Source organism: Pristiophorus japonicus, unplaced genomic scaffold (genome assembly GCF_044704955.1).
Source record: "Pristiophorus japonicus isolate sPriJap1 unplaced genomic scaffold, sPriJap1.hap1 HAP1_SCAFFOLD_94, whole genome shotgun sequence".
Taxonomy (NCBI): Eukaryota; Metazoa; Chordata; class Chondrichthyes; family Pristiophoridae; genus Pristiophorus; species Pristiophorus japonicus.
Genome location: NW_027254868.1, coordinates 890,950 through 918,043, shown reverse-complemented (window position 1 = coordinate 918,043; position 27,094 = coordinate 890,950). Strand labels below are relative to the sequence as shown.

At 44.6% G+C, this 27,094-nt stretch overlaps 1 protein-coding gene and 24 non-coding genes across 25 annotated transcripts in view; 1 reads left to right on the top strand and 24 right to left on the bottom strand.

Moving 5' to 3' along the window:
* Positions 1–27,094, top strand: part of LOC139257944 (zinc finger protein 850-like) — a gene marked incomplete at its 5' end in the record, with an annotated part of 812,458 nt that overhangs the window by 542,972 nt on the left and 242,392 nt on the right. The window lies entirely within an intron of this gene.
* On the bottom strand, positions 857–928 carry trnae-uuc (transfer RNA glutamic acid (anticodon UUC)). The gene has a single exon. It is a non-coding gene; the product is annotated as a tRNA-Glu (tRNA).
* trnaf-gaa (transfer RNA phenylalanine (anticodon GAA)) lies at positions 1,846–1,918 on the bottom strand. Its single transcript has one exon. It is a non-coding gene; the product is annotated as a tRNA-Phe (tRNA).
* trnae-uuc (transfer RNA glutamic acid (anticodon UUC)) lies at positions 3,120–3,191 on the bottom strand. Its single transcript has one exon. It is a non-coding gene; the product is annotated as a tRNA-Glu (tRNA).
* Positions 4,109–4,181, bottom strand: trnaf-gaa (transfer RNA phenylalanine (anticodon GAA)). The gene has a single exon. It is a non-coding gene; the product is annotated as a tRNA-Phe (tRNA).
* trnae-uuc (transfer RNA glutamic acid (anticodon UUC)) lies at positions 5,383–5,454 on the bottom strand. The gene has a single exon. It is a non-coding gene; the product is annotated as a tRNA-Glu (tRNA).
* Positions 6,371–6,443, bottom strand: trnaf-gaa (transfer RNA phenylalanine (anticodon GAA)). The gene has a single exon. It is a non-coding gene; the product is annotated as a tRNA-Phe (tRNA).
* Positions 7,645–7,716, bottom strand: trnae-uuc (transfer RNA glutamic acid (anticodon UUC)). Its single transcript has one exon. It is a non-coding gene; the product is annotated as a tRNA-Glu (tRNA).
* Positions 8,634–8,706, bottom strand: trnaf-gaa (transfer RNA phenylalanine (anticodon GAA)). Its single transcript has one exon. It is a non-coding gene; the product is annotated as a tRNA-Phe (tRNA).
* trnae-uuc (transfer RNA glutamic acid (anticodon UUC)) lies at positions 9,908–9,979 on the bottom strand. Its single transcript has one exon. It is a non-coding gene; the product is annotated as a tRNA-Glu (tRNA).
* trnaf-gaa (transfer RNA phenylalanine (anticodon GAA)) lies at positions 10,897–10,969 on the bottom strand. Its single transcript has one exon. It is a non-coding gene; the product is annotated as a tRNA-Phe (tRNA).
* On the bottom strand, positions 12,171–12,242 carry trnae-uuc (transfer RNA glutamic acid (anticodon UUC)). Its single transcript has one exon. It is a non-coding gene; the product is annotated as a tRNA-Glu (tRNA).
* On the bottom strand, positions 13,160–13,232 carry trnaf-gaa (transfer RNA phenylalanine (anticodon GAA)). The gene has a single exon. It is a non-coding gene; the product is annotated as a tRNA-Phe (tRNA).
* trnae-uuc (transfer RNA glutamic acid (anticodon UUC)) lies at positions 14,434–14,505 on the bottom strand. Its single transcript has one exon. It is a non-coding gene; the product is annotated as a tRNA-Glu (tRNA).
* Positions 15,423–15,495, bottom strand: trnaf-gaa (transfer RNA phenylalanine (anticodon GAA)). The gene has a single exon. It is a non-coding gene; the product is annotated as a tRNA-Phe (tRNA).
* Positions 16,696–16,767, bottom strand: trnae-uuc (transfer RNA glutamic acid (anticodon UUC)). The gene has a single exon. It is a non-coding gene; the product is annotated as a tRNA-Glu (tRNA).
* trnaf-gaa (transfer RNA phenylalanine (anticodon GAA)) lies at positions 17,685–17,757 on the bottom strand. Its single transcript has one exon. It is a non-coding gene; the product is annotated as a tRNA-Phe (tRNA).
* Positions 18,959–19,030, bottom strand: trnae-uuc (transfer RNA glutamic acid (anticodon UUC)). Its single transcript has one exon. It is a non-coding gene; the product is annotated as a tRNA-Glu (tRNA).
* On the bottom strand, positions 19,948–20,020 carry trnaf-gaa (transfer RNA phenylalanine (anticodon GAA)). Its single transcript has one exon. It is a non-coding gene; the product is annotated as a tRNA-Phe (tRNA).
* trnae-uuc (transfer RNA glutamic acid (anticodon UUC)) lies at positions 21,212–21,283 on the bottom strand. Its single transcript has one exon. It is a non-coding gene; the product is annotated as a tRNA-Glu (tRNA).
* On the bottom strand, positions 22,201–22,273 carry trnaf-gaa (transfer RNA phenylalanine (anticodon GAA)). The gene has a single exon. It is a non-coding gene; the product is annotated as a tRNA-Phe (tRNA).
* Positions 23,475–23,546, bottom strand: trnae-uuc (transfer RNA glutamic acid (anticodon UUC)). The gene has a single exon. It is a non-coding gene; the product is annotated as a tRNA-Glu (tRNA).
* trnaf-gaa (transfer RNA phenylalanine (anticodon GAA)) lies at positions 24,464–24,536 on the bottom strand. Its single transcript has one exon. It is a non-coding gene; the product is annotated as a tRNA-Phe (tRNA).
* Positions 25,737–25,808, bottom strand: trnae-uuc (transfer RNA glutamic acid (anticodon UUC)). Its single transcript has one exon. It is a non-coding gene; the product is annotated as a tRNA-Glu (tRNA).
* Positions 26,726–26,798, bottom strand: trnaf-gaa (transfer RNA phenylalanine (anticodon GAA)). Its single transcript has one exon. It is a non-coding gene; the product is annotated as a tRNA-Phe (tRNA).

The window sequence follows — 27,094 nt, the reverse complement described above, 5'->3', positions numbered from 1 at the left end:
CACAATGCACTTAAATGTTGGCAAACCGTACAGTGTCAATCAGCAATTGTAGTTCCATATGTTCATTTAATATTCTGCTGAAGTGTTCATAAAGATACAAAGATTGCACCCCAGGCTAGATCTCACAGTGCTGAAGACACAGTGAAATATACTGGAGAGTTTATAACTGTTTCAGAACATAACATGTCAGCAAAATTCCCTCTTCTGTTCTCGGCACTGATGGGTTGTGAAAGGGAGACGGGCCGAAGTCCTATTGAGCCGCACTGACCCCGAGCCAAAGTGAAATTAAAGCAGGTTCAGTCCTTAGCAGTGATATGATGAAGAGAGATAAGAGTCGCGAATCAACGTTAGTGATGGTGAATCTCGGTTAAATCAAAAACTCCATGAATTCTCTGCCGGGAAATTCAGATCTTGGAAATCGCCTGTGAACGCTAAACATTGATATGCAGTGAGCCAATGTTCAATATAAAGGAGCCCAGGCCAAATGAATGCTCAAGGATAAATTATCAGTGCCCATGGTCCAGGCATTCCCTGATTCCAGTCTTCCACACGTTGCGAAGTTTAAAATGCTGAATATTTCCACAGTGGCAATGCATTGATTGATGATAAGCCCGAGTGCTGTGGCGCAAATAGGTACCTGGAAGACTAAAGATAGCCATGATTGGCAAAATTTACGTTGTCTATCAGCAATTGGAGTTCCACTTGTTGAGCGAGATCTTGTCATTTAGTGCAGATTTTAAAACAGAAGTGTCTGTTGTGTCATGACACGCTGCTGATGGTTGGGGCAACAACAGCGAGGTGAGCTGCAAGCTTCTTCAGGAACAGCATTGCATTTCGAAGCACCGCAAATACAATGTTCCCTGACCGGGAATCGAACCCGGGCCGCGGCGGTGAAAGCGCCGAATCCTAACCACTAGACCACCAGGGAAGCTGCTGCAAATGTCTCTGCCAGCAAGCAGACCTACCCAGTCTTTCCTCCTTGCTGTTTCGAAATTCTCATCACATTCGCGCCAGGGAAATCTGTTCGCAGCAAATGGCAGTTTTTGTGGAGAACACCAAAGACATGTCCGCGCAATCACAGCGTTAAGTGCGCCTAGGCTTCCACTGAAATCCATTTCATTCTCTCCTTTTTCCGGGAATTTTCACTCTCGGTACCGTGTGAACATTTCATTTGGTGCTTTTGTCCTGAACTGCAGCCTTTTGCCCATCTCCGGGCGACAGAACCGTTCTAAATGTCTGTTCTGCTTATAACCATTGACGGGAACAGGTCTCCAGTTCAGCGGTTATCAGTAAAGCAAGAAACACGTATAAACAGAAAGTTGTGCTCTGCACACCGTCGGCAAAGAAGCAATGGCTGTTATTCCAAATAATTGCCATCCCTTGGGATTCCGTGTGGATTTGTTTCGTTATCAAGATTTGATTGTAAAAGTTACTACTAACCGAATAAAAATTATGAAAAATTGGGATGGCCCATATGGGGATCGGGCCCGCGCTCTTGGCTTTATTAATACCACGCCCAAAACGACCGATTTAACCGGCAACAAAATGCCCCAGGGCTGCGTGAAAGCCCAGCCTGAGATGATTTTGTATCCGGCACACACTGGGTGATAGAGTTACTGCATAAGAATTGAACACATCGCATCGCTAAAACATTGTTCACTCTTCATATAGAAAACTGGGCAGAGTATAAATAGAAAGTAACAGAAAAAGAGCACTGAATCTAAAAAAAAATCATGTCGAAAATTAGTATCACGCAACCGCTGAACAGCCCATCCCTCAAGCACTGTCTCGATATCAAACCAGCTTCTCCCCTTAAAATGAAGGAAACGCAAAATCACCAGATATTGCCGAAACCCGGGATTGAACCAGGGACCTTTAGATCTTCAGTCTAACGCTCTCCCAACTGAGCTATTTCGGCCCGACAGAAAACGAAGCAAAACTTTCTCACACCTTTTTGAAAGAAAACTTAAACCCCGGAAGGAATTGCCCCGCACACTCAGTCCTCATTTCGGGGCAATGAGCTCCGGATGTGTTCATGTAATGTATAATGATATTGAAAATCTTTATGCTCATGTTAACTTATCATTGCCCACGATCCAGGCACTCTCTGATTCCGGTATTGTGCACGTTGCTAAGTTGAAAATTTGCATTTTTCCGCACTGGCAATGAATTGACTGATCGCCGGGCTGTGATCAGCTCGGTTTGTTAGGGTGATGCCGCGCATGAACGTACATGGAAGAATAATGATCATTTTGATTGTTCTCACAATGCACTTAAATGTTGGCAAACCGTACAGTGTCAATCAGCAATTGTAGTTCCATATGTTCATTTAATATTCTGCTGAAGTGTTCATAAAGATACAAAGATTGCACCCCAGGCTAGATCTCACAGTGCTGAAGACACAGTGAAATATACTGGAGAGTTTATAACTGTTTCAGAACATAACATGTCAGCAAAATTCCCTCTTCTGTTCTCGGCACTGATGGGTTGTGAAAGGGAGACGGGCCGAAGTCCTATTGAGCCGCACTGACCCCGAGCCAAAGTGAAATTAAAGCAGGTTCAGTCCTTAGCAGTGATATGATGAAGAGAGATAAGAGTCGCGAATCAACGTTAGTGATGGTGAATCTCGGTTAGATCAAAAACTCCATGAATTCTCTGCCGGGAAATTCAGATCTTGGAAATCGCCTGTGAACGCTAAACATTGATATGCAGTGAGCCAATGTTCAATATAAAGGAGCCCAGGCCAAATGAATGCTCAAGGATAAATTATCAGTGCCCATGGTCCAGGCATTCCCTGATTCCAGTCTTCCACACGTTGCGAAGTTTAAAATGCTGAATATTTCCACAGTGGCAATGCATTGATTGATGATAAGCCCGAGTGCTGTGGCGCAAATAGGTACCTGGAAGACTAAAGATAGCCATGATTGGCAAAATTTACGTTGTCTATCAGCAATTGGAGTTCCACTTGTTGAGCGAGATCTTGTCATTTAGTGCAGATTTTAAAACAGAAGTGTCTGTTGTGTCATGACACGCTGCTGATGGTTGGGGCAACAACAGCGAGGTGAGCTGCAAGCTTCTTCAGGAACAGCATTGCATTTCGAAGCACCGCAAATACAATGTTCCCTGACCGGGAATCGAACCCGGGCCGCGGCGGTGAAAGCGCCGAATCCTAACCACTAGACCACCAGGGAAGCTGCTGCAAATGTCTCTGCCAGCAAGCAGACCTACCCAGTCTTTCCTCCTTGCTGTTTCGAAATTCTCATCACATTCGCGCCAGGGAAATCTGTTCGCAGCAAATGGCAGTTTTTGTGGAGAACACCAAAGACATGTCCGCGCAATCACAGCGTTAAGTGCGCCTAGGCTTCCACTGAAATCCATTTCATTCTCTCCTTTTTCCGGGAATTTTCACTCTCGGTACCGTGTGAACATTTCATTTGGTGCTTTTGTCCTGAACTGCAGCCTTTTGCCCATCTCCGGGCGACAGAACCGTTCTAAATGTCTGTTCTGCTTATAACCATTGACGGGAACAGGTCTCCAGTTCAGCGGTTATCAGTAAAGCAAGAAACACGTATAAACAGAAAGTTGTGCTCTGCACACCGTCGGCAAAGAAGCAATGGCTGTTATTCCAAATAATTGCCATCCCTTGGGATTCCGTGTGGATTTGTTTCGTTATCAAGATTTGATTGTAAAAGTTACTACTAACCGAATAAAAATTATGAAAAATTGGGATGGCCCATATGGGGATCGGGCCCGCGCTCTTGGCTTTATTAATACCACGCCCAAAACGACCGATTTAACCGGCAACAAAATGCCCCAGGGCTGCGTGAAAGCCCAGCCTGAGATGATTTTGTATCCGGCACACACTGGGTGATAGAGTTACTGCATAAGAATTGAACACATCGCATCGCTAAAACATTGTTCACTCTTCATATAGAAAACTGGGCAGAGTATAAATAGAAAGTAACAGAAAAAGAGCACTGAATCTAAAAAAAAATCATGTCGAAAATTAGTATCACGCAACCGCTGAACAGCCCATCCCTCAAGCACTGTCTCGATATCAAACCAGCTTCTCCCCTTAAAATGAAGGAAACGCAAAATCACCAGATATTGCCGAAACCCGGGATTGAACCAGGGACCTTTAGATCTTCAGTCTAACGCTCTCCCAACTGAGCTATTTCGGCCCGACAGAAAACGAAGCAAAACTTTCTCACACCTTTTTGAAAGAAAACTTAAACCCCGGAAGGAATTGCCCCGCACACTCAGTCCTCATTTCGGGGCAATGAGCTCCGGATGTGTTCATGTAATGTATAATGATATTGAAAATCTTTATGCTCATGTTAACTTATCATTGCCCACGATCCAGGCACTCTCTGATTCCGGTATTGTGCACGTTGCTAAGTTGAAAATTTGCATTTTTCCGCACTGGCAATGAATTGACTGATCGCCGGGCTGTGATCAGCTCGGTTTGTTAGGGTGATGCCGCGCAGGAACGTACATGGAAGAATAATGATCATTTTGATTGTTCTCACAATGCACTTAAATGTTGGCAAACCGTACAGTGTCAATCAGCAATTGTAGTTCCATATGTTCATTTAATATTCTGCTGAAGTGTTCATAAAGATACAAAGATTGCACCCCAGGCTAGATCTCACAGTGCTGAAGACACAGTGAAATATACTGGAGAGTTTATAACTGTTTCAGAACATAACATGTCAGCAAAATTCCCTCTTCTGTTCTCGGCACTGATGGGTTGTGAAAGGGAGACGGGCCGAAGTCCTATTGAGCCGCACTGACCCCGAGCCAAAGTGAAATTAAAGCAGGTTCAGTCCTTAGCAGTGATATGATGAAGAGAGATAAGAGTCGCGAATCAACGTTAGTGATGGTGAATCTCGGTTAGATCAAAAACTCCATGAATTCTCTGCCGGGAAATTCAGATCTTGGAAATCGCCTGTGAACGCTAAACATTGATATGCAGTGAGCCAATGTTCAATATAAAGGAGCCCAGGCCAAATGAATGCTCAAGGATAAATTATCAGTGCCCATGGTCCAGGCATTCCCTGATTCCAGTCTTCCACACGTTGCGAAGTTTAAAATGCTGAATATTTCCACAGCGGCAATGCATTGATTGATGATAAGCCCGAGTGCTGTGGCGCAAATAGGTACCTGGAAGACTAAAGATAGCCATGATTGGCAAAATTTACGTTGTCTATCAGCAATTGGAGTTCCACTTGTTGAGCGAGATCTTGTCATTTAGTGCAGATTTTAAAACAGAAGTGTCTGTTGTGTCATGACACGCTGCTGATGGTTGGGGCAACAACAGCGAGGTGAGCTGCAAGCTTCTTCAGGAACAGCATTGCATTTCGAAGCACCGCAAATACAATGTTCCCTGACCGGGAATCGAACCCGGGCCGCGGCGGTGAAAGCGCCGAATCCTAACCACTAGACCACCAGGGAAGCTGCTGCAAATGTCTGTGCCAGCAAGCAGACCTACCCAGTCTTTCCTCCTTGCTGTTTCGAAATTCTCATCACATTCGCGCCAGGGAAATCTGTTCGCAGCAAATGGCAGTTTTTGTGGAGAACACCAAAGACATGTCCGCGCAATCACAGCGTTAAGTGCGCCTAGGCTTCCACTGAAATCCATTTCATTCTCTCCTTTTTCCGGGAATTATCACTCTCGGTACCGTGTGAACATTTCATTTGGTGCTTTTGTCCTGAACTGCAGCCTTTTGCCCATCTCCGGGCGACAGAACCGTTCTAAATGTCTGTTCTGCTTATAACCACTGACGGGAACAGGTCTCCAGTTCAGCGGTTATCAGCAAAGCAAGAAACACGTATAAACAGAAAGTTGTGCTCTGCACACCGTCGGCAAAGAAGCAATGGCTGTTATTCCAAATAATTGCCATCCCTTGGGATTCCGTGTGGATTTGTTTCGTTATGAAGATTTGATTGTAAAAGTTACTACTAACCGAATAAAAATTATGAAAAATTGGGATGGCCCATATGGTGATCGGGCCCGCGCTCTTGGCTTTATTAATACCACGCCCAAAACGACCGATTTAACCGGCAACAAAATGCCCCAGGGCTGCGTGAAAGCCCAGCCTGAGATGATTTTGAATCCGGCACACACTGGGTGATAGAGTTACTGCATAAGAATTGAACACATCGCATCGCTAAAACATTGTTCACTCTTCATATAGAAAACTGGGCAGAGTATAAATAGAAAGTAACAGAAAAAGAGCACTGAATCTAATAAAAAATATGTCGAAAATTAGTATCACGCAACCGCTGAACAGCCCATCCCTCAAGCACTGTCTCGATATCAAACCAGCTTCTCCCCTTAAAATGAAGGAAACGCAAAATCACCAGATATTGCCGAAACCCGGGATTGAACCAGGGACCTTTAGATCTTCAGTCTAACGCTCTCCCAACTGAGCTATTTCGGCCCGACAGAAAACGAAGCAAAACTTTCTCACACCGTTTTGAAAGAAAACTTAAACCCCGGAAGGAATTGCCCCGCACACTCAGTCCTCATTTCGGGGCAATGAGCTCCGGATGTGTTCATGTAATGTATAATGATATTGAAAATCTTTATGCTCATGTTAACTTATCATTGCCCACGATCCAGGCACTCTCTGATTCCGGTATCGTGCACGTTGCTAAGTTGAAAATTTGCATTTTTCCGCACTGGCAATGAATTGACTGATCGCCGGGCTGTGATCAGCTCGGTTTGTTAGGGTGATGCCGCGCATGAACGTACATGGAAGAATAATGATCATTTTGATTGTTCTCACAATGCACTTAAATGTTGGCAAACCGTACAGTGTCAATCAGCAATTGTAGTTCCATATGTTCATTTAATATTCTGCTGAAGTGTTCATAAAGATACAAAGATTGCACCCCAGGCTAGATCTCACAGTGCTGAAGACACAGTGAAATATACTGGAGAGTTTATAACTGTTTCAGAACATAACATGTCAGCAAAATTCCCTCTTCTGTTCTCGGCACTGATGGGTTGTGAAAGGGAGACGGGCCGAAGTCCTATTGAGCCGCACTGACCCCGAGCCAAAGTGAAATTAAAGCAGGTTCAGTCCTTAGCAGTGATATGATGAAGAGAGATAAGAGTCGCGAATCAACGTTAGTGATGGTGAATCTCGGTTAAATCAAAAACTCCATGAATTCTCTGCCGGGAAATTCAGATCTTGGAAATCGCCTGTGAACGCTAAACATTGATATGCAGTGAGCCAATGTTCAATATAAAGGAGCCCAGGCCAAATGAATGCTCAAGGATAAATTATCAGTGCCCATGGTCCAGGCATTCCCTGATTCCAGTCTTCCACACGTTGCGAAGTTTAAAATGCTGAATATTTCCACAGTGGCAATGCATTGATTGATGATAAGCCCGAGTGCTGTGGCGCAAATAGGTACCTGGAAGACTAAAGATAGCCATGATTGGCAAAATTTACGTTGTCTATCAGCAATTGGAGTTCCACTTGTTGAGCGAGATCTTGTCATTTAGTGCAGATTTTAAAACAGAAGTGTCTGTTGTGTCATGACACGCTGCTGATGGTTGGGGCAACAACAGCGAGGTGAGCTGCAAGCTTCTTCAGGAACAGCATTGCATTTCGAAGCACCGCAAATACAATGTTCCCTGACCGGGAATCGAACCCGGGCCGCGGCGGTGAAAGCGCCGAATCCTAACCACTAGACCACCAGGGAAGCTGCTGCAAATGTCTGTGCGAGCAAGCAGACCTACCCAGTCTTTCCTCCTTGCTGTTTCGAAATTCTCATCACATTCGCGCCAGGGAAATCTGTTCGCAGCAAATGGCAGTTTTTGTGGAGAACACCAAAGACATGTCCGCGCAATCACAGCGTTAAGTGCGCCTAGGCTTCCACTGAAATCCATTTCATTCTCTCCTTTTTCCGGGAATTTTCACTCTCGGTACCGTGTGAACATTTCATTTGTTGCTTTTGTCCTGAACTGCAGCCTTTTGCCCATCTCCGGGCGACAGAACCGTTCTAAATGTCTGTTCTGCTTATAACCATTGACGGGAACAGGTCTCCAGTTCAGCGGTTATCAGCAAAGCAAGAAACACGTATAAACAGAAAGTTGTGCTCTGCACACCGTCGGCAAAGAAGCAATGGCTGTTATTCCAAATAATTGCCATCCCTTGGGATTCCGTGTGGATTTGTTTCGTTATCAAGATTTGATTGTAAAAGTTACTACTAACCGAATAAAAATTATGAAAAATTGGGATGGCCCATATGGGGATCGGGCCCGCGCTCTTGGCTTTATTAATACCACGCCCAAAACGACGGATTTAACCGGCAACAAAATGCCCCAGGGCTGCGTGAAAGCCCAGCCTGAGATGATTTTGTATCCGGCACACACTGGGTGATAGAGTTACTGCATAAGAATTGAACACATCGCATCGCTAAAACATTGTTCACTCTTCATATAGAAAACTGGGCAGAGTATAAATAGAAAGTAACAGAAAAAGAGCACTGAATCTAAAAAAAAATCATGTCGAAAATTAGTATCACGCAACCGCTGAACAGCCCATCCCTCAAGCACTGTCTCGATATCAAACCAGCTTCTCCCCTTAAAATGAAGGAAACGCAAAATCACCAGATATTGCCGAAACCCGGGATTGAACCAGGGACCTTTAGATCTTCAGTCTAACGCTCTCCCAACTGAGCTATTTCGGCCCGACAGAAAACGAAGCAAAACTTTCTCACACCTTTTTGAAAGAAAACTTAAACCCCGGAAGGAATTGCCCCGCACACTCAGTCCTCATTTCGGGGCAATGAGCTCCGGATGTGTTCATGTAATGTATAATGATATTGAAAATCTTTATGCTCATGTTAACTTATCATTGCCCACGATCCAGGCACTCTCTGATTCCGGTATTGTGCACGTTGCTAAGTTGAAAATTTGCATTTTTCCGCACTGGCAATGAATTGACTGATCGCCGGGCTGTGATCAGCTCGGTTTGTTAGGGTGATGCCGCGCATGAACGTACATGGAAGAATAATGATCATTTTGATTGTTCTCACAATGCACTTAAATGTTGGCAAACCGTACAGTGTCAATCAGCAATTGTAGTTCCATATGTTCATTTAATATTCTGCTGAAGTGTTCATAAAGATACAAAGATTGCACCCCAGGCTAGATCTCACAGTGCTGAAGACACAGTGAAATATACTGGAGAGTTTATAACTGTTTCAGAACATAACATGTCAGCAAAATTCCCTCTTCTGTTCTCGGCACTGATGGGTTGTGAAAGGGAGACGGGCCGAAGTCCTATTGAGCCGCACTGACCCCGAGCCAATGTGAAATTAAAGCAGGTTCAGTCCTTAGCAGTGATATGATGAAGAGAGATAAGAGTCGCGAATCAACGTTAGTGATGGTGAATCTCGGTTAGATCAAAAACTCCATGAATTCTCTGCCGGGAAATTCAGATCTTGGAAATCGCCTGTGAACGCTAAACATTGATATGCAGTGAGCCAATGTTCAATATAAAGGAGCCCAGGCCAAATGAATGCTCAAGGATAAATTATCAGTGCCCATGGTCCAGGCATTCCCTGATTCCAGTCTTCCACACGTTGCGAAGTTTAAAATGCTGAATATTTCCACAGTGGCAATGCATTGATTGAATATAAGCCCGAGTGCTGTGGCGCAAATAGGTACCTGGAAGACTAAAGATAGCCATGATTGGCAAAATTTACGTTGTCTATCAGCAATTGGAGTTCCACTTGTTGAGCGAGATCTTGTCATTTAGTGCAGATTTTAAAACAGAAGTGTCTGTTGTGTCATGACACGCTGCTGATGGTTGGGGCAACAACAGCGAGGTGAGCTGCAAGCTTCTTCAGGAACAGCATTGCATTTCGAAGCACCGCAAATACAATGTTCCCTGACCGGGAATCGAACCCGGGCCGCGGCGGTGAAAGCGCCGAATCCTAACCACTAGACCACCAGGGAAGCTGCTGCAAATGTCTCTGCCAGCAAGCAGACCTACCCAGTCTTTCCTCCTTGCTGTTTCGAAATTCTCATCACATTCGCGCCAGGGAAATCTGTTCGCAGCAAATGGCAGTTTTTGTGGAGAACACCAAAGACATGTCCGCGCAATCACAGCGTTAAGTGCGCCTAGGCTTCCACTGAAATCCATTTCATTCTCTCCTTTTTCCGGGAATTTTCACTCTCGGTACCGTGTGAACATTTCATTTGTTGCTTTTGTCCTGAACTGCAGCCTTTTGCCCATCTCCGGGCGACAGAACCGTTCTAAATATCTGTTCTGCTTATAACCATTGACGGGAACAGGTCTCCAGTTCAGCGGTTATCAGCAAAGCAAGAAACACGTATAAACAGAAAGTTGTGCTCTGCACACCGTCGGCAAAGAAGCAATGGCTGTTATTCCAAATAATTGCCATCCCTTGGGATTCCGTGTGGATTTGTTTCGTTATCAAGATTTGATTGTAAAAGTTACTACTAACCGAATAAAAATTATGAAAAATTGGGATGGCCCATATGGGGATCGGGCCCGCGCTCTTGGCTTTATTAATACCACGCCCAAAACGACCGATTTAACCGGCAACAAAATGCCCCAGGGCTGCGTGAAAGCCCAGCCTGAGATGATTTTGTATCCGGCACACACTGGGTGATAGAGTTACTGCATAAGAATTGAACACATCGCATCGCTAAAACATTGTTCACTCTTCATATAGAAAACTGGGCAGAGTATAAATAGAAAGTAACAGAAAAAGAGCACTGAATCTAAAAAAAAATCATGTCGAAAATTAGTATCACGCAACCGCTGAACAGCCCATCCCTCAAGCACTGTCTCGATATCAAACCAGCTTCTCCCCTTAAAATGAAGGAAACGCAAAATCACCAGATATTGCCGAAACCCGGGATTGAACCAGGGACCTTTAGATCTTCAGTCTAACGCTCTCCCAACTGAGCTATTTCGGCCCGACAGAAAACGAAGCAAAACTTTCTCACACCGTTTTTAAAGAAAACTTAAACCCCGGAAGGAATTGCCCCGCACACTCAGTCCTCATTTCGGGGCAATGAGCTCCGGATGTGTTCATGTAATGTATAATGATATTGAAAATCTTTATGCTCATGTTAACTTATCATTGCCCACGATCCAGGCACTCTCTGATTCCGGTATCGTGCACGTTGCTAAGTTGAAAATTTGCATTTTTCCGCACTGGCAATGAATTGACTGATCGCCGGGCTGTGATCAGCTCGGTTTGTTAGGGTGATGCCGCGCATGAACGTACATGGAAGAATAATGATCATTTTGATTGTTCTCACAATGCACTTAAATGTTGGCAAACCGTACAGTGTCAATCAGCAATTGTAGTTCCATATGTTCATTTAATATTCTGCTGAAGTGTTCATAAAGATACAAAGATTGCACCCCAGGCTAGATCTCACAGTGCTGAAGACACAGTGAAATATACTGGAGAGTTTATAACTGTTTCAGAACATAACATGTCAGCAAAATTCCCTCTTCTGTTCTCGGCACTGATGGGTTGTGAAAGGGAGACGGGCCGAAGTCCTATTGAGCCGCATTGACCCCGAGCCAAAGTGAAATTAAAGCAGGTTCAGTCCTTAGCAGTGATATGATGAAGAGAGATAAGAGTCGCGAATCAACGTTAGTGATGGTGAATCTCGGTGAAATCAAAAACTCCATGAATTCTCTGCCGGGAAATTCAGATCTTGGAAATCGCCTGTGAACGCTAAACATTGATATGCAGTGAGCCAATGTTCAATATAAAGGAGCCCAGGCCAAATGAATGCTCAAGGATAAATTATCAGTGCCCATGGTCCAGGCATTCCCTGATTCCAGTCTTCCACACGTTGTGAAGTTTAAAATGCTGAATATTTCCACAGTGGCAATGCATTGATTGATGATAAGCCCGAGTGCTGTGGCGCAAATACGTACCTGGAAGACTAAAGATAGCCATGATTGGCAAAATTTACGTTGTCTATCAGCAATTGGAGTTCCACTTGTTGAGCGAGATCTTGTCATTTAGTGCAGATTTTAAAACAGAAGTGTCTGTTGTGTCATGACACGCTGCTGATGGTTGGGGCAACAACAGCGAGGTGAGCTGCAAGCTTCTTCAGGAACAGCATTGCATTTCGAAGCACCGCAAATACAATGTTCCCTGACCGGGAATCGAACCCGGGCCGCGGCGGTGAAAGCGCCGAATCCTAACCACTAGACCACCAGGGAAGCTGCTGCAAATGTCTGTGCCAGCAAGCAGACCTACCCAGTCTTTCCTCCTTGCTGATTCGAAATTCTCATCACATTCGCGCCAGGGAAATCTGTTCGCAGCAAATGGCAGTTTTTGTGGAGAACACCAAAGACATGTCCGCGCAATCACAGCGTTAAGTGCGCCTAGGCTTCCACTGAAATCCATTTCATTCTCTCCTTTTTCCGGGAATTTTCACTCTCGGTACCGTGTGAACATTTCATTTGTTGCTTTTGTCCTGAACTGCAGCCTTTTGCCCATCTCCGGGCGACAGAACCGTTCTAAATGTCTGTTCTGCTTATAACCATTGACGGGAACAGGTCTCCAGTTCAGCGGTTATCAGCAAAGCAAGAAACACGTATAAACAGAAAGTTGTGCTCTGCACACCGTCGGCAAAGAAGCAATGGCTGTTATTCCAAATAATTGCCATCCCTTGGGATTCCGTGTGGATTTGTTTCGTTATCAAGATTTGATTGTAAAAGTTACTACTAACCGAATAAAAATTATGAAAAATTGGGATGGCCCATATGGGGATCGGGCCCGCGCTCTTGGCTTTATTAATACCACGCCCAAAACGATCGATTTAACCGGCAACAAAATGCCCCAGGGCTGCGTGAAAGCCCAGCCTGAGATGATTTTGTATCCGGCACACACTGGGTGATAGAGTTACTGCATAAGAATTGAACACATCGCATCGCTAAAACATTGTTCACTCTTCATATAGAAAACTGGGCAGAGTATAAATAGAAAGTAACAGAAAAAGAGCACTGAATCTAAAAAAAAATCATGTCGAAAATTAGTATCACGCAACCGCTGAACAGTCCATCCCTCAAGCACTGTCTCGATATCAAACCAGCTTCTCCCCTTAATATGAAGGAAACGCAAAATCACCAGATATTGCCGAAACCCGGGATTGAACCAGGGACCTTTAGATCTTCAGTCTAACGCTCTCCCAACTGAGCTATTTCGGCCCGACAGAAAACGAAGCAAAACTTTCTCACACCGTTTTTAAAGAAAACTTAAACCCCGGAAGGAATTGCCCCGCACACTCAGTCCTCATTTCGGGGCAATGAGCTCCGGATGTGTTCATGTAATGTATAATGATATTGAAAATCTTTATGCTCATGTTAACTTATCATTGCCCACGATCCAGGCACTCTCTGATTCCGGTATCGTGCACGTTGCTAAGTTGAAAATTTGCATTTTTCCGCACTGGCAATGAATTGACTGATCGCCGGGCTGTGATCAGCTCGGTTTGTTAGGGTGATGCCGCGCATGAACGTACATGGAAGAATAATGATCATTTTGATTGTTCTCACAATGCACTTAAATGTTGGCAAACCGTACAGTGTCAATCAGCAATTGTAGTTCCATATGTTCATTTAATATTCTGCTGAAGTGTTCATAAAGATACAAAGATTGCACCCCAGGCTAGATCTCACAGTGCTGAAGACACAGTGAAATATACTGGAGAGTTTATAACTGTTTCAGAACATAACATGTCAGCAAAATTCCCTCTTCTGTTCTCGGCACTGATGGGTTGTGAAAGGGAGACGGGCCGAAGTCCTATTGAGCCGCACTGACCCCGAGCCAAAGTGAAATTAAAGCAGGTTCAGTCCTTAGCAGTGATATGATGAAGAGAGATAAGAGTCGCGAATCAACGTTAGTGATGGTGAATCTCGGTTAAATCAAAAACTCCATGAATTCTCTGCCGGGAAATTCAGATCTTGGAAATCGCCTGTGAACGCTAAACATTGATATGCAGTGAGCCAATGTTCAATATAAAGGAGCCCAGGCCAAATGAATGCTCAAGGATAAATTATCAGTGCCCATGGTCCAGGCATTCCCTGATTCCAGTCTTCCACACGTTGCGAAGTTTAAAATGCTGAATATTTCCACAGTGGCAATGCATTGATTGATGATAAGCCCGAGTGCTGTGGCGCAAATAGGTACCTGGAAGACTAAAGATAGCCATGATTGGCAAAATTTACGTTGTCTATCAGCAATTGGAGTTCCACTTGTTGAGCGAGATCTTGTCATTTAGTGCAGATTTTAAAACAGAAGTGTCTGTTGTGTCATGACACGCTGCTGATGGTTGGGGCAACAACAGCGAGGTGAGCTGCAAGCTTCTTCAGGAACAGCATTGCATTTCGAAGCACCGCAAATACAATGTTCCCTGACCGGGAATCGAACCCGGGCCGCGGCGGTGAAAGCGCCGAATCCTAACCACTAGACCACCAGGGAAGCTGCTGCAAATGTCTGTGCGAGCAAGCAGACCTACCCAGTCTTTCCTCCTTGCTGTTTCGAAATTCTCATCACATTCGCGCCAGGGAAATCTGTTCGCAGCAAATGGCAGTTTTTGTGGAGAACACCAAAGACATGTCCGCGCAATCACAGCGTTAAGTGCGCCTAGGCTTCCACTGAAATCCATTTCATTCTCTCCTTTTTCCGGGAATTTTCACTCTCGGTACCGTGTGAACATTTCATTTGTTGCTTTTGTCCTGAACTGCAGCCTTTTGCCCATCTCCGGGCGACAGAACCGTTCTAAATGTCTGTTCTGCTTATAACCATTGACGGGAACAGGTCTCCAGTTCAGCGGTTATCAGCAAAGCAAGAAACACGTATAAACAGAAAGTTGTGCTCTGCACACCGTCGGCAAAGAAGCAATGGCTGTTATTCCAAATAATTGCCATCCCTTGGGATTCCGTGTGGATTTGTTTCGTTATCAAGATTTGATTGTAAAAGTTACTACTAACCGAATAAAAATTATGAAAAATTGGGATGGCCCATATGGGGATCGGGCCCGCGCTCTTGGCTTTATTAATACCACGCCCAAAACGACCGATTTAACCGGCAACAAAATGCCCCAGGGCTGCGTGAAAGCCCAGCCTGAGATGATTTTGTATCCGGCACACACTGGGTGATAGAGTTACTGCATAAGAATTGAACACATCGCATCGCTAAAACATTGTTCACTCTTCATATAGAAAACTGGGCAGAGTATAAATAGAAAGTAACAGAAAAAGAGCACTGAATCTAAAAAAAAATCATGTCGAAAATTAGTATCACGCAACCGCTGAACAGCCCATCCCTCAAGCACTGTCTCGATATCAAACCAGCTTCTCCCCTTAAAATGAAGGAAACGCAAAATCACCAGATATTGCCGAAACCCGGGATTGAACCAGGGACCTTTAGATCTTCAGTCTAACGCTCTCCCAACTGAGCTACTTCGGCCCGACAGAAAACGAAGCAAAACTTTCTCACACCTTTTTGAAAGAAAACTTAAACCCCGGAAGGAATTGCCCCGCACACTCAGTCCTCATTTCTGGGCAATGAGCTCCGGATGTGTTCATGTAATGTATAATGATATTGAAAATCTTTATGCTCATGTTAACTTATCATTGCCCACGATCCAGGCACTCTCTGATTCCGGTATTGTGCACGTTGCTAAGTTGAAAATTTGCATTTTTCCGCACTGGCAATGAATTGACTGATCGCCGGGCTGTGATCAGCTCGGTTTGTTAGGGTGATGCCGCGCATGAACGTACATGGAAGAATAATGATCATTTTGATTGTTCTCACAATGCACTTAAATGTTGGCAAACCGTACAGTGTCAATCAGCAATTGTAGTTCCATATGTTCATTTAATATTCTGCTGAAGTGTTCATAAAGATACAAAGATTGCACCCCAGGCTAGATCTCACAGTGCTGAAGACACAGTGAAATATACTGGAGAGTTTATAACTGTTTCAGAACATAACATGTCAGCAAAATTCCCTCTTCTGATCTCGGCACTGATGGGTTGTGAAAGGGAGACGGGCCGAAGTCCTATTGAGCCGCACTGACCCCGAGCCAATGTGAAATTAAAGCAGGTTCAGTCCTTAGCAGTGATATGATGAAGAGAGATAAGAGTCGCGAATCAACGTTAGTGATGGTGAATCTCGGTTAGATCAAAAACTCCATGAATTCTCTGCCGGGAAATTCAGATCTTGGAAATCGCCTGTGAACGCTAAACATTGATATGCAGTGAGCCAATGTTCAATATAAAGGAGCCCAGGCCAAATGAATGCTCAAGGATAAATTATCAGTGCCCATGGTCCAGGCATTCCCTGATTCCAGTCTTCCACACGTTGCGAAGTTTAAAATGCTGAATATTTCCACAGTGGCAATGCATTGATTGATGATAAGCCCGAGTGCTGTGGCGCAAATAGGTACCTGGAAGACTAAAGATAGCCATGATTGGCAAAATTTACGTTGTCTATCAGCAATTGGAGTTCCACTTGTTGAGCGAGATCTTGTCATTTAGTGCAGATTTTAAAACAGAAGTGTCTGTTGTGTCATGACACGCTGCTGATGGTTGGGGCAACAACAGCGAGGTGAGCTGCAAGCTCTTCAGGAACAGCATTGCATTTCGAAGCATCGCAAATACAATGTTCTCTGACCGGGAATCGAACCCGGGCCGCGGCGGTGAAAGCGCCGAATCCTAACCACTAGACCACCAGGGAAGCTGCTGCAAATGTCTGTGCGAGCAAGCAGACCTACCCAGTCTTTCCTCCTTGCTGTTTCGAAATTCTCATCACATTCGCGCCAGGGAAATCTGTTCGCAGCAAATGGCAGTTTTTGTGGAGAACACCAAAGACATGTCCGCGCAATCACAGCGTTAAGTGCGCCTAGGCTTCCACTGAAATCCATTTCATTCTCTCCTTTTTCCGGGAATTTTCACTCTCGGTACCGTGTGAACATTTCATTTGGTGCTTTTGTCCTGAACTGCAGCCTTTTGCCCATCTCCGGGCGACAGAACCGTTCTAAATGTCTGTTCTGCTTATAACCATTGACGGGAACAGGTCTCCAGTTCAGCGGTTATCAGCAAAGCAAGAAACACGTATAAACAGAAAGTTGTGCTCTGCACACCGTCGGCAAAGAAGCAATGGCTGTTATTCCAAATAATTGCCATCCCTTGGGATTCCGTGTGGATTTGTTTCGTTATGAAGATTTGATTGTAAAAGTTACTACTAACCGAATAAAAATTATGAAAAATTGGGATGGCCCATATGGGGATCGGGCCCGCGCTCTTGGCTTTATTAATACCACGCCCAAAACGACCGATTTAACCGGCAACAAAATGCCCCAGGGCTGCGTGAAAGCCCAGCCTGAGATGATTTTGTATCCGGCACACACTGGGTGATAGAGTTACTGCATAAGAATTGAACACATCGCATCGCTAAAACATTGTTCACTCTTCATATAGAAAACTGGGCAGAGTATAAATAGAAAGTAACAGAAAAAGAGCACTGAATCTAAAAAAAAATCATGTCGAAAATTAGTATCACGCAACCGCTGAACAGCCCATCCCTCAAGCACTGTCTCGATATCAAACCAGCTTCTCCCCTTAAAATGAAGGAAACGCAAAATCACCAGATATTGCCGAAACCCGGGATTGAACCAGGGACCTTTAGATCTTCAGTCTAACGCTCTCCCAACTGAGCTACTTCGGCCCGACAGAAAACGAAGCAAAACTTTCTCACACCTTTTTGAAAGAAAACTTAAACCCCGGAAGGAATTGCCCCGCACACTCAGTCCTCATTTCTGGGCAATGAGCTCCGGATGTGTTCATGTAATGTATAATGATATTGAAAATCTTTATGCTCATGTTAACTTATCATTGCCCACGATCCAGGCACTCTCTGATTCCGGTATTGTGCACGTTGCTAAGTTGAAAATTTGCATTTTTCCGCACTGGCAATGAATTGACTGATCGCCGGGCTGTGATCAGCTCGGTTTGTTAGGGTGATGCCGCGCATGAACGTACATGGAAGAATAATGATCATTTTGATTGTTCTCACAATGCACTTAAATGTTGGCAAACCGTACAGTGTCAATCAGCAATTGTAGTTCCATATGTTCATTTAATATTCTGCTGAAGTGTTCATAAAGATACAAAGATTGCACCCCAGGCTAGATCTCACAGTGCTGAAGACACAGTGAAATATACTGGAGAGTTTATAACTGTTTCAGAACATAACATGTCAGCAAAATTCCCTCTTCTGTTCTCGGCACTGATGGGTTGTGAAAGGGAGACGGGCCGAAGTCCTATTGAGCCGCACTGACCCCGAGCCAAAGTGAAATTAAAGCAGGTTCAGTCCTTAGCAGTGATATGATGAAGAGAGATAAGAGTCGCGAATCAACGTTAGTGATGGTGAATCTCGGTTAAATCAAAAACTCCATGAATTCTCTGCCGGGAAATTCAGATCTTGGAAATCGCCTGTGAACGCTAAACATTGATATGCAGTGAGCCAATGTTCAATATAAAGGAGCCCAGGCCAAATGAATGCTCAAGGATAAATTATCAGTGCCCATGGTCCAGGCATTCCCTGATTCCAGTCTTCCACACGTTGCGAAGTTTAAAATGCTGAATATTTCCACAGTGGCAATGCATTGATTGATGATAAGCCCGAGTGCTGTGGCGCAAATAGGTACCTGGAAGACTAAAGATAGCCATGATTGGCAAAATTTACGTTGTCTATCAGCAATTGGAGTTCCACTTGTTGAGCGAGATCTTGTCATTTAGTGCAGATTTTAAAACAGAAGTGTCTGTTGTGTCATGACACGCTGCTGATGGTTGGGGCAACAACAGCGAGGTGAGCTGCAAGCTTCTTCAGGAACAGCATTGCATTTCGAAGCACCGCAAATACAATGTTCCCTGACCGGGAATCGAACCCGGGCCGCGGCGGTGAAAGCGCCGAATCCTAACCACTAGACCACCAGGGAAGCTGCTGCAAATGTCTGTGCGAGCAAGCAGACCTACCCAGTCTTTCCTCCTTGCTGTTTCGAAATTCTCATCACATTCGCGCCAGGGAAATCTGTTCGCAGCAAATGGCAGTTTTTGTGGAGAACACCAAAGACATGTCCGCGCAATCACAGCGTTAAGTGCGCCTAGGCTTCCACTGAAATCCATTTCATTCTCTCCTTTTTCCGGGAATTTTCACTCTCGGTACCGTGTGAACATTTCATTTGTTGCTTTTGTCCTGAACTGCAGCCTTTTGCCCATCTCCGGGCGACAGAACCGTTCTAAATGTCTGTTCTGCTTATAACCATTGACGGGAACAGGTCTCCAGTTCAGCGGTTATCAGCAAAGCAAGAAACACGTATAAACAGAAAGTTGTGCTCTGCAAACCGTCGGCAAAGAAGCAATGGCTGTTATTCCAAATAATTGCCATCCCTTGGGATTCCGTGTGGATTTGTTTCGTTATCAAGATTTGATTGTAAAAGTTACTACTAACCGAATAAAAATTATGAAAAATTGGGATGGCCCATATGGGGATCGGGCCCGCGCTCTTGGCTTTATTAATACCACGCCCAAAACGACCGATTTAACCGGCAACAAAATGCCCCAGGGCTGCGTGAAAGCCCAGCCTGAGATGATTTTGTATCCGGCACACACTGGGTGATAGAGTTACTGCATAAGAATTGAACACATCGCATCGCTAAAACATTGTTCACTCTTCATATAGAAAACTGGGCAGAGTATAAATAGAAAGTAACAGAAAAAGAGCACTGAATCTAAAAAAAAATCATGTCGAAAATTAGTATCACGCAACCGCTGAACAGCCCATCCCTCAAGCACTGTCTCGATATCAAACCAGCTTCTCCCCTTAAAATGAAGGAAACGCAAAATCACCAGATATTGCCGAAACCCGGGATTGAACCAGGGACCTTTAGATCTTCAGTCTAACGCTCTCCCAACTGAGCTACTTCGGCCCGACAGAAAACGAAGCAAAACTTTCTCACACCTTTTTGAAAGAAAACTTAAACCCCGGAAGGAATTGCCCCGCACACTCAGTCCTCATTTCTGGGCAATGAGCTCCGGATGTGTTCATGTAATGTATAATGATATTGAAAATCTTTATGCTCATGTTAACTTATCATTGCCCACGATCCAGGCACTCTCTGATTCCGGTATTGTGCACGTTGCTAAGTTGAAAATTTGCATTTTTCCGCACTGGCAATGAATTGACTGATCGCCGGGCTGTGATCAGCTCGGTTTGTTAGGGTGATGCCGCGCATGAACGTACATGGAAGAATAATGATCATTTTGATTGTTCTCACAATGCACTTAAATGTTGGCAAACCGTACAGTGTCAATCAGCAATTGTAGTTCCATATGTTCATTTAATATTCTGCTGAAGTGTTCATAAAGATACAAAGATTGCACCCCAGGCTAGATCTCACAGTGCTGAAGACACAGTGAAATATACTGGAGAGTTTATAACTGTTTCAGAACATAACATGTCAGCAAAATTCCCTCTTCTGATCTCGGCACTGATGGGTTGTGAAAGGGAGACGGGCCGAAGTCCTATTGAGCCGCACTGACCCCGAGCCAATGTGAAATTAAAGCAGGTTCAGTCCTTAGCAGTGATATGATGAAGAGAGATAAGAGTCGCGAATCAACGTTAGTGATGGTGAATCTCGGTTAGATCAAAAACTCCATGAATTCTCTGCCGGGAAATTCAGATCTTGGAAATCGCCTGTGAACGCTAAACATTGATATGCAGTGAGCCAATGTTCAATATAAAGGAGCCCAGGCCAAATGAATGCTCAAGGATAAATTATCAGTGCCCATGGTCCAGGCATTCCCTGATTCCAGTCTTCCACACGTTGCGAAGTTTAAAATGCTGAATATTTCCACAGTGGCAATGCATTGATTGATGATAAGCCCGAGTGCTGTGGCGCAAATAGGTACCTGGAAGACTAAAGATAGCCATGATTGGCAAAATTTACGTTGTCTATCAGCAATTGGAGTTCCACTTGTTGAGCGAGATCTTGTCATTTAGTGCAGATTTTAAAACAGAAGTGTCATGACACGCTGCTGATGGTTGGGGCAACAACAGCGAGGTGAGCTGCAAGCTCTTCAGGAACAGCATTGCATTTCGAAGCATCGCAAATACAATGTTCTCTGACCGGGAATCGAACCCGGGCCGCGGCGGTGAAAGCGCCGAATCCTAACCACTAGACCACCAGGGAAGCTGCTGCAAATGTCTGTGCGAGCAAGCAGACCTACCCAGTCTTTCCTCCTTGCTGTTTCGAAATTCTCATCACATTCGCGCCAGGGAAATCTGTTCGCAGCAAATGGCAGTTTTTGTGGAGAACACCAAAGACATGTCCGCGCAATCACAGCGTTAAGTGCGCCTAGGCTTGCACTGAAATCCATTTCATTCTCTCCTTTTTCCGGGAATTTTCACTCTCGGTACCGTGTGAACATTTCATTTGGTGCTTTTGTCCTGAACTGCAGCCTTTTGCCCATCTCCGGGCGACAGAACCGTTCTAAATGTCTGTTCTGCTTATAACCATTGACGGGAACAGGTCTCCAGTTCAGCGGTTATCAGCAAAGCAAGAAACACGTATAAACAGAAAGTTGTGCTCTGCACACCGTCGGCAAAGAAGCAATGGCTGTTATTCCAAATAATTGCCATCCCTTGGGATTCCGTGTGGATTTGTTTCGTTATGAAGATTTGATTGTAAAAGTTACTACTAACCGAATAAAAATTATGAAAAATTGGGATGGCCCATATGGGGATCGGGCCCGCGCTCTTGGCTTTATTAATACCACGCCCAAAACGACCGATTTAACCGGCAACAAAATGCCCCAGGGCTGCGTGAAAGCCCAGCCTGAGATGATTTTGTATCCGGCACACACTGGGTGATAGAGTTACTGCATAAGAATTGAACACATCGCATCGCTAAAACATTGTTCACTCTTCATATAGAAAACTGGGCAGAGTATAAATAGAAAGTAACAGAAAAAGAGCACTGAATCTAAAAAAAAATCATGTCGAAAATTAGTATCACGCAACCGCTGAACAGCCCATCCCTCAAGCACTGTCTCGATATCAAACCAGCTTCTCCCCTTAAAATGAAGGAAACGCAAAATCACCAGATATTGCCGAAACCCGGGATTGAACCAGGGACCTTTAGATCTTCAGTCTAACGCTCTCCCAACTGAGCTACTTCGGCCCGACAGAAAACGAAGCAAAACTTTCTCACACCTTTTTGAAAGAAAACTTAAACCCCGGAAGGAATTGCCCCGCACACTCAGTCCTCATTTCTGGGCAATGAGCTCCGGATGTGTTCATGTAATGTATAATGATATTGAAAATCTTTATGCTCATGTTAACTTATCATTGCCCACGATCCAGGCACTCTCTGATTCCGGTATTGTGCACGTTGCTAAGTTGAAAATTTGCATTTTTCCGCACTGGCAATGAATTGACTGATCGCCGGGCTGTGATCAGCTCGGTTTGTTAGGGTGATGCCGCGCATGAACGTACATGGAAGAATAATGATCATTTTGATTGTTCTCACAATGCACTTAAATGTTGGCAAACCGTACAGTGTCAATCAGCAATTGTAGTTCCATATGTTCATTTAATATTCTGCTGAAGTGTTCATAAAGATACAAAGATTGCACCCCAGGCTAGATCTCACAGTGCTGAAGACACAGTGAAATATACTGGAGAGTTTATAACTGTTTCAGAACATAACATGTCAGCAAAATTCCCTCTTCTGTTCTCGGCACTGATGGGTTGTGAAAGGGAGACGGGCCGAAGTCCTATTGAGCCGCACTGACCCCGAGCCAAAGTGAAATTAAAGCAGGTTCAGTCCTTAGCAGTGATATGATGAAGAGAGATAAGAGTCGCGAATCAACGTTAGTGATGGTGAATCTCGGTTAAATCAAAAACTCCATGAATTCTCTGCCGGGAAATTCAGATCTTGGAAATCGCCTGTGAACGCTAAACATTGATATGCAGTGAGCCAATGTTCAATATAAAGGAGCCCAGGCCAAATGAATGCTCAAGGATAAATTATCAGTGCCCATGGTCCAGGCATTCCCTGATTCCAGTCTTCCACACGTTGCGAAGTTTAAAATGCTGAATATTTCCACAGTGGCAATGCATTGATTGATGATAAGCCCGAGTGCTGTGGCGCAAATAGGTACCTGGAAGACTAAAGATAGCCATGATTGGCAAAATTTACGTTGTCTATCAGCAATTGGAGTTCCACTTGTTGAGCGAGATCTTGTCATTTAGTGCAGATTTTAAAACAGAAGTGTCTGTTGTGTCATGACACGCTGCTGATGGTTGGGGCAACAACAGCGAGGTGAGCTGCAAGCTTCTTCAGGAACAGCATTGCATTTCGAAGCACCGCAAATACAATGTTCCCTGACCGGGAATCGAACCCGGGCCGCGGCGGTGAAAGCGCCGAATCCTAACCACTAGACCACCAGGGAAGCTGCTGCAAATGTCTGTGCGAGCAAGCAGACCTACCCAGTCTTTCCTCCTTGCTGTTTCGAAATTCTCATCACATTCGCGCCAGGGAAATCTGTTCGCAGCAAATGGCAGTTTTTGTGGAGAACACCAAAGACATGTCCGCGCAATCACAGCGTTAAGTGCGCCTAGGCTTCCACTGAAATCCATTTCATTCTCTCCTTTTTCCGGGAATTTTCACTCTCGGTACCGTGTGAACATTTCATTTGTTGCTTTTGTCCTGAACTGCAGCCTTTTGCCCATCTCCGGGCGACAGAACCGTTCTAAATGTCTGTTCTGCTTATAACCATTGACGGGAACAGGTCTCCAGTTCAGCGGTTATCAGCAAAGCAAGAAACACGTATAAACAGAAAGTTGTGCTCTGCACACCGTCGGCAAAGAAGCAATGGCTGTTATTCCAAATAATTGCCATCCCTTGGGATTCCGTGTGGATTTGTTTCGTTATCAAGATTTGATTGTAAAAGTTACTACTAACCGAATAAAAATTATGAAAAATTGGGATGGCCCATATGGGGATCGGGCCCGCGCTCTTGGCTTTATTAATACCACGCCCAAAACGACCGATTTAACCGGCAACAAAATGCCCCAGGGCTGCGTGAAAGCCCAGCCTGAGATGATTTTGTATCCGGCACACACTGGGTGATAGAGTTACTGCATAAGAATTGAACACATCGCATCGCTAAAACATTGTTCACTCTTCATATAGAAAACTGGGCAGAGTATAAATAGAAAGTAACAGAAAAAGAGCACTGAATCTAAAAAAAAATCATGTCGAAAATTAGTATCACGCAACCGCTGAACAGCCCATCCCTCAAGCACTGTCTCGATATCAAACCAGCTTCTCCCCTTAAAATGAAGGAAACGCAAAATCACCAGATATTGCCGAAACCCGGGATTGAACCAGGGACCTTTAGATCTTCAGTCTAACGCTCTCCCAACTGAGCTACTTCGGCCCGACAGAAAACGAAGCAAAACTTTCTCACACCTTTTTGAAAGAAAACTTAAACCCCGGAAGGAATTGCCCCGCACACTCAGTCCTCATTTCTGGGCAATGAGCTCCGGATGTGTTCATGTAATGTATAATGATATTGAAAATCTTTATGCTCATGTTAACTTATCATTGCCCACGATCCAGGCACTCTCTGATTCCGGTATTGTGCACGTTGCTAAGTTGAAAATTTGCATTTTTCCGCACTGGCAATGAATTGACTGATCGCCGGGCTGTGATCAGCTCGGTTTGTTAGGGTGATGCCGCGCATGAACGTACATGGAAGAATAATGATCATTTTGATTGTTCTCACAATGCACTTAAATGTTGGCAAACCGTACAGTGTCAATCAGCAATTGTAGTTCCATATGTTCATTTAATATTCTGCTGAAGTGTTCATAAAGATACAAAGATTGCACCCCAGGCTAGATCTCACAGTGCTGAAGACACAGTGAAATATACTGGAGAGTTTATAACTGTTTCAGAACATAACATGTCAGCAAAATTCCCTCTTCTGTTCTCGGCACTGATGGGTTGTGAAAGGGAGACGGGCCGAAGTCCTATTGAGCCGCACTGACCCCGAGCCAATGTGAAATTAAAGCAGGTTCAGTCCTTAGCAGTGATATGATGAAGAGAGATAAGAGTCGCGAATCAACGTTAGTGATGGTGAATCTCGGTTAGATCAAAAACTCCATGAATTCTCTGCCGGGAAATTCAGATCTTGGAAATCGCCTGTGAACGCTAAACATTGATATGCAGTGAGCCAATGTTCAATATAAAGGAGCCCAGGCCAAATGAATGCTCAAGGATAAATTATCAGTGCCCATGGTCCAGGCATTCCCTGATTCCAGTCTTCCACACGTTGCGAAGTTTAAAATGCTGAATATTTCCACAGTGGCAATGCATTGATTGATGATAAGCCCGAGTGCTGTGGCGCAAATAGGTACCTGGAAGACTAAAGATAGCCATGATTGGCAAAATTTACGTTGTCTATCAGCAATTGGAGTTCCACTTGTTGAGCGAGATCTTGTCATTTAGTGCAGATTTTAAAACAGAAGTGTCTGTTGTGTCATGACACGCTGCTGATGGTTGGGGCAACAACAGCGAGGTGAGCTGCAAGCTCTTCAGGAACAGCATTGCATTTCGAAGCATCGCAAATACAATGTTCTCTGACCGGGAATCGAACCCGGGCCGCGGCGGTGAAAGCGCCGAATCCTAACCACTAGACCACCAGGGAAGCTGCTGCAAATGTCTGTGCGAGCAAGCAGACCTACCCAGTCTTTCCTCCTTGCTGTTTCGAAATTCTCATCACATTCGCGCCAGGGAAATCTGTTCGCAGCAAATGGCAGTTTTTGTGGAGAACACCAAAGACATGTCCGCGCAATCACAGCGTTAAGTGCGCCTAGGCTTCCACTGAAATCCATTTCATTCTCTCCTTTTTCCGGGAATTTTCACTCTCGGTACCGTGTGAACATTTCATTTGTTGCTTTTGTCCTGAACTGCAGCCTTTTGCCCATCTCCGGGCGACAGAACCGTTCTAAATGTCTGTTCTGCTTATAACCATTGACGGGAACAGGTCTCCAGTTCAGCGGTTATCAGCAAAGCAAGAAACACGTATAAACAGAAAGTTGTGCTCTGCACACCGTCGGCAAAGAAGCAATGGCTGTTATTCCAAATAATTGCCATCCCTTGGGATTCCGTGTGGATTTGTTTCGTTATCAAGATTTGATTGTAAAAGTTACTACTAACCGAATAAAAATTATGAAAAATTGGGATGGCCCATATGGGGATCGGGCCCGCGCTCTTGGCTTTATTAATACCACGCCCAAAACGACCGATTTAACCGGCAACAAAATGCCCCAGGGCTGCGTGAAAGCCCAGCCTGAGATGATTTTGTATCCGGCACACACTGGGTGATAGAGTTACTGCATAAGAATTGAACACATCGCATCGCTAAAACATTGTTCACTCTTCATATAGAAAACTGGGCAGAGTATAAATAGAAAGTAACAGAAAAAGAGCACTGAATCTAAAAAAAAATCATGTCGAAAATTAGTATCACGCAACCGCTGAACAGCCCATCCCTCAAGCACTGTCTCGATATCAAACCAGCTTCTCCCCTTAAAATGAAGGAAACGCAAAATCACCAGATATTGCCGAAACCCGGGATTGAACCAGGGACCTTTAGATCTTCAGTCTAACGCTCTCCCAACTGAGCTACTTCGGCCCGACAGAAAACGAAGCAAAACTTTCTCACACCTTTTTGAAAGAAAACTTAAACCCCGGAAGGAATTGCCCCGCACACTCAGTCCTCATTTCTGGGCAATGAGCTCCGGATGTGTTCATGTAATGTATAATGATATTGAAAATCTTTATGCTCATGTTAACTTATCATTGCCCACGATCCAGGCACTCTCTGATTCCGGTATTGTGCACGTTGCTAAGTTGAAAATTTGCATTTTTCCGCACTGGCAATGAATTGACTGATCGCCGGGCTGTGATCAGCTCGGTTTGTTAGGGTGA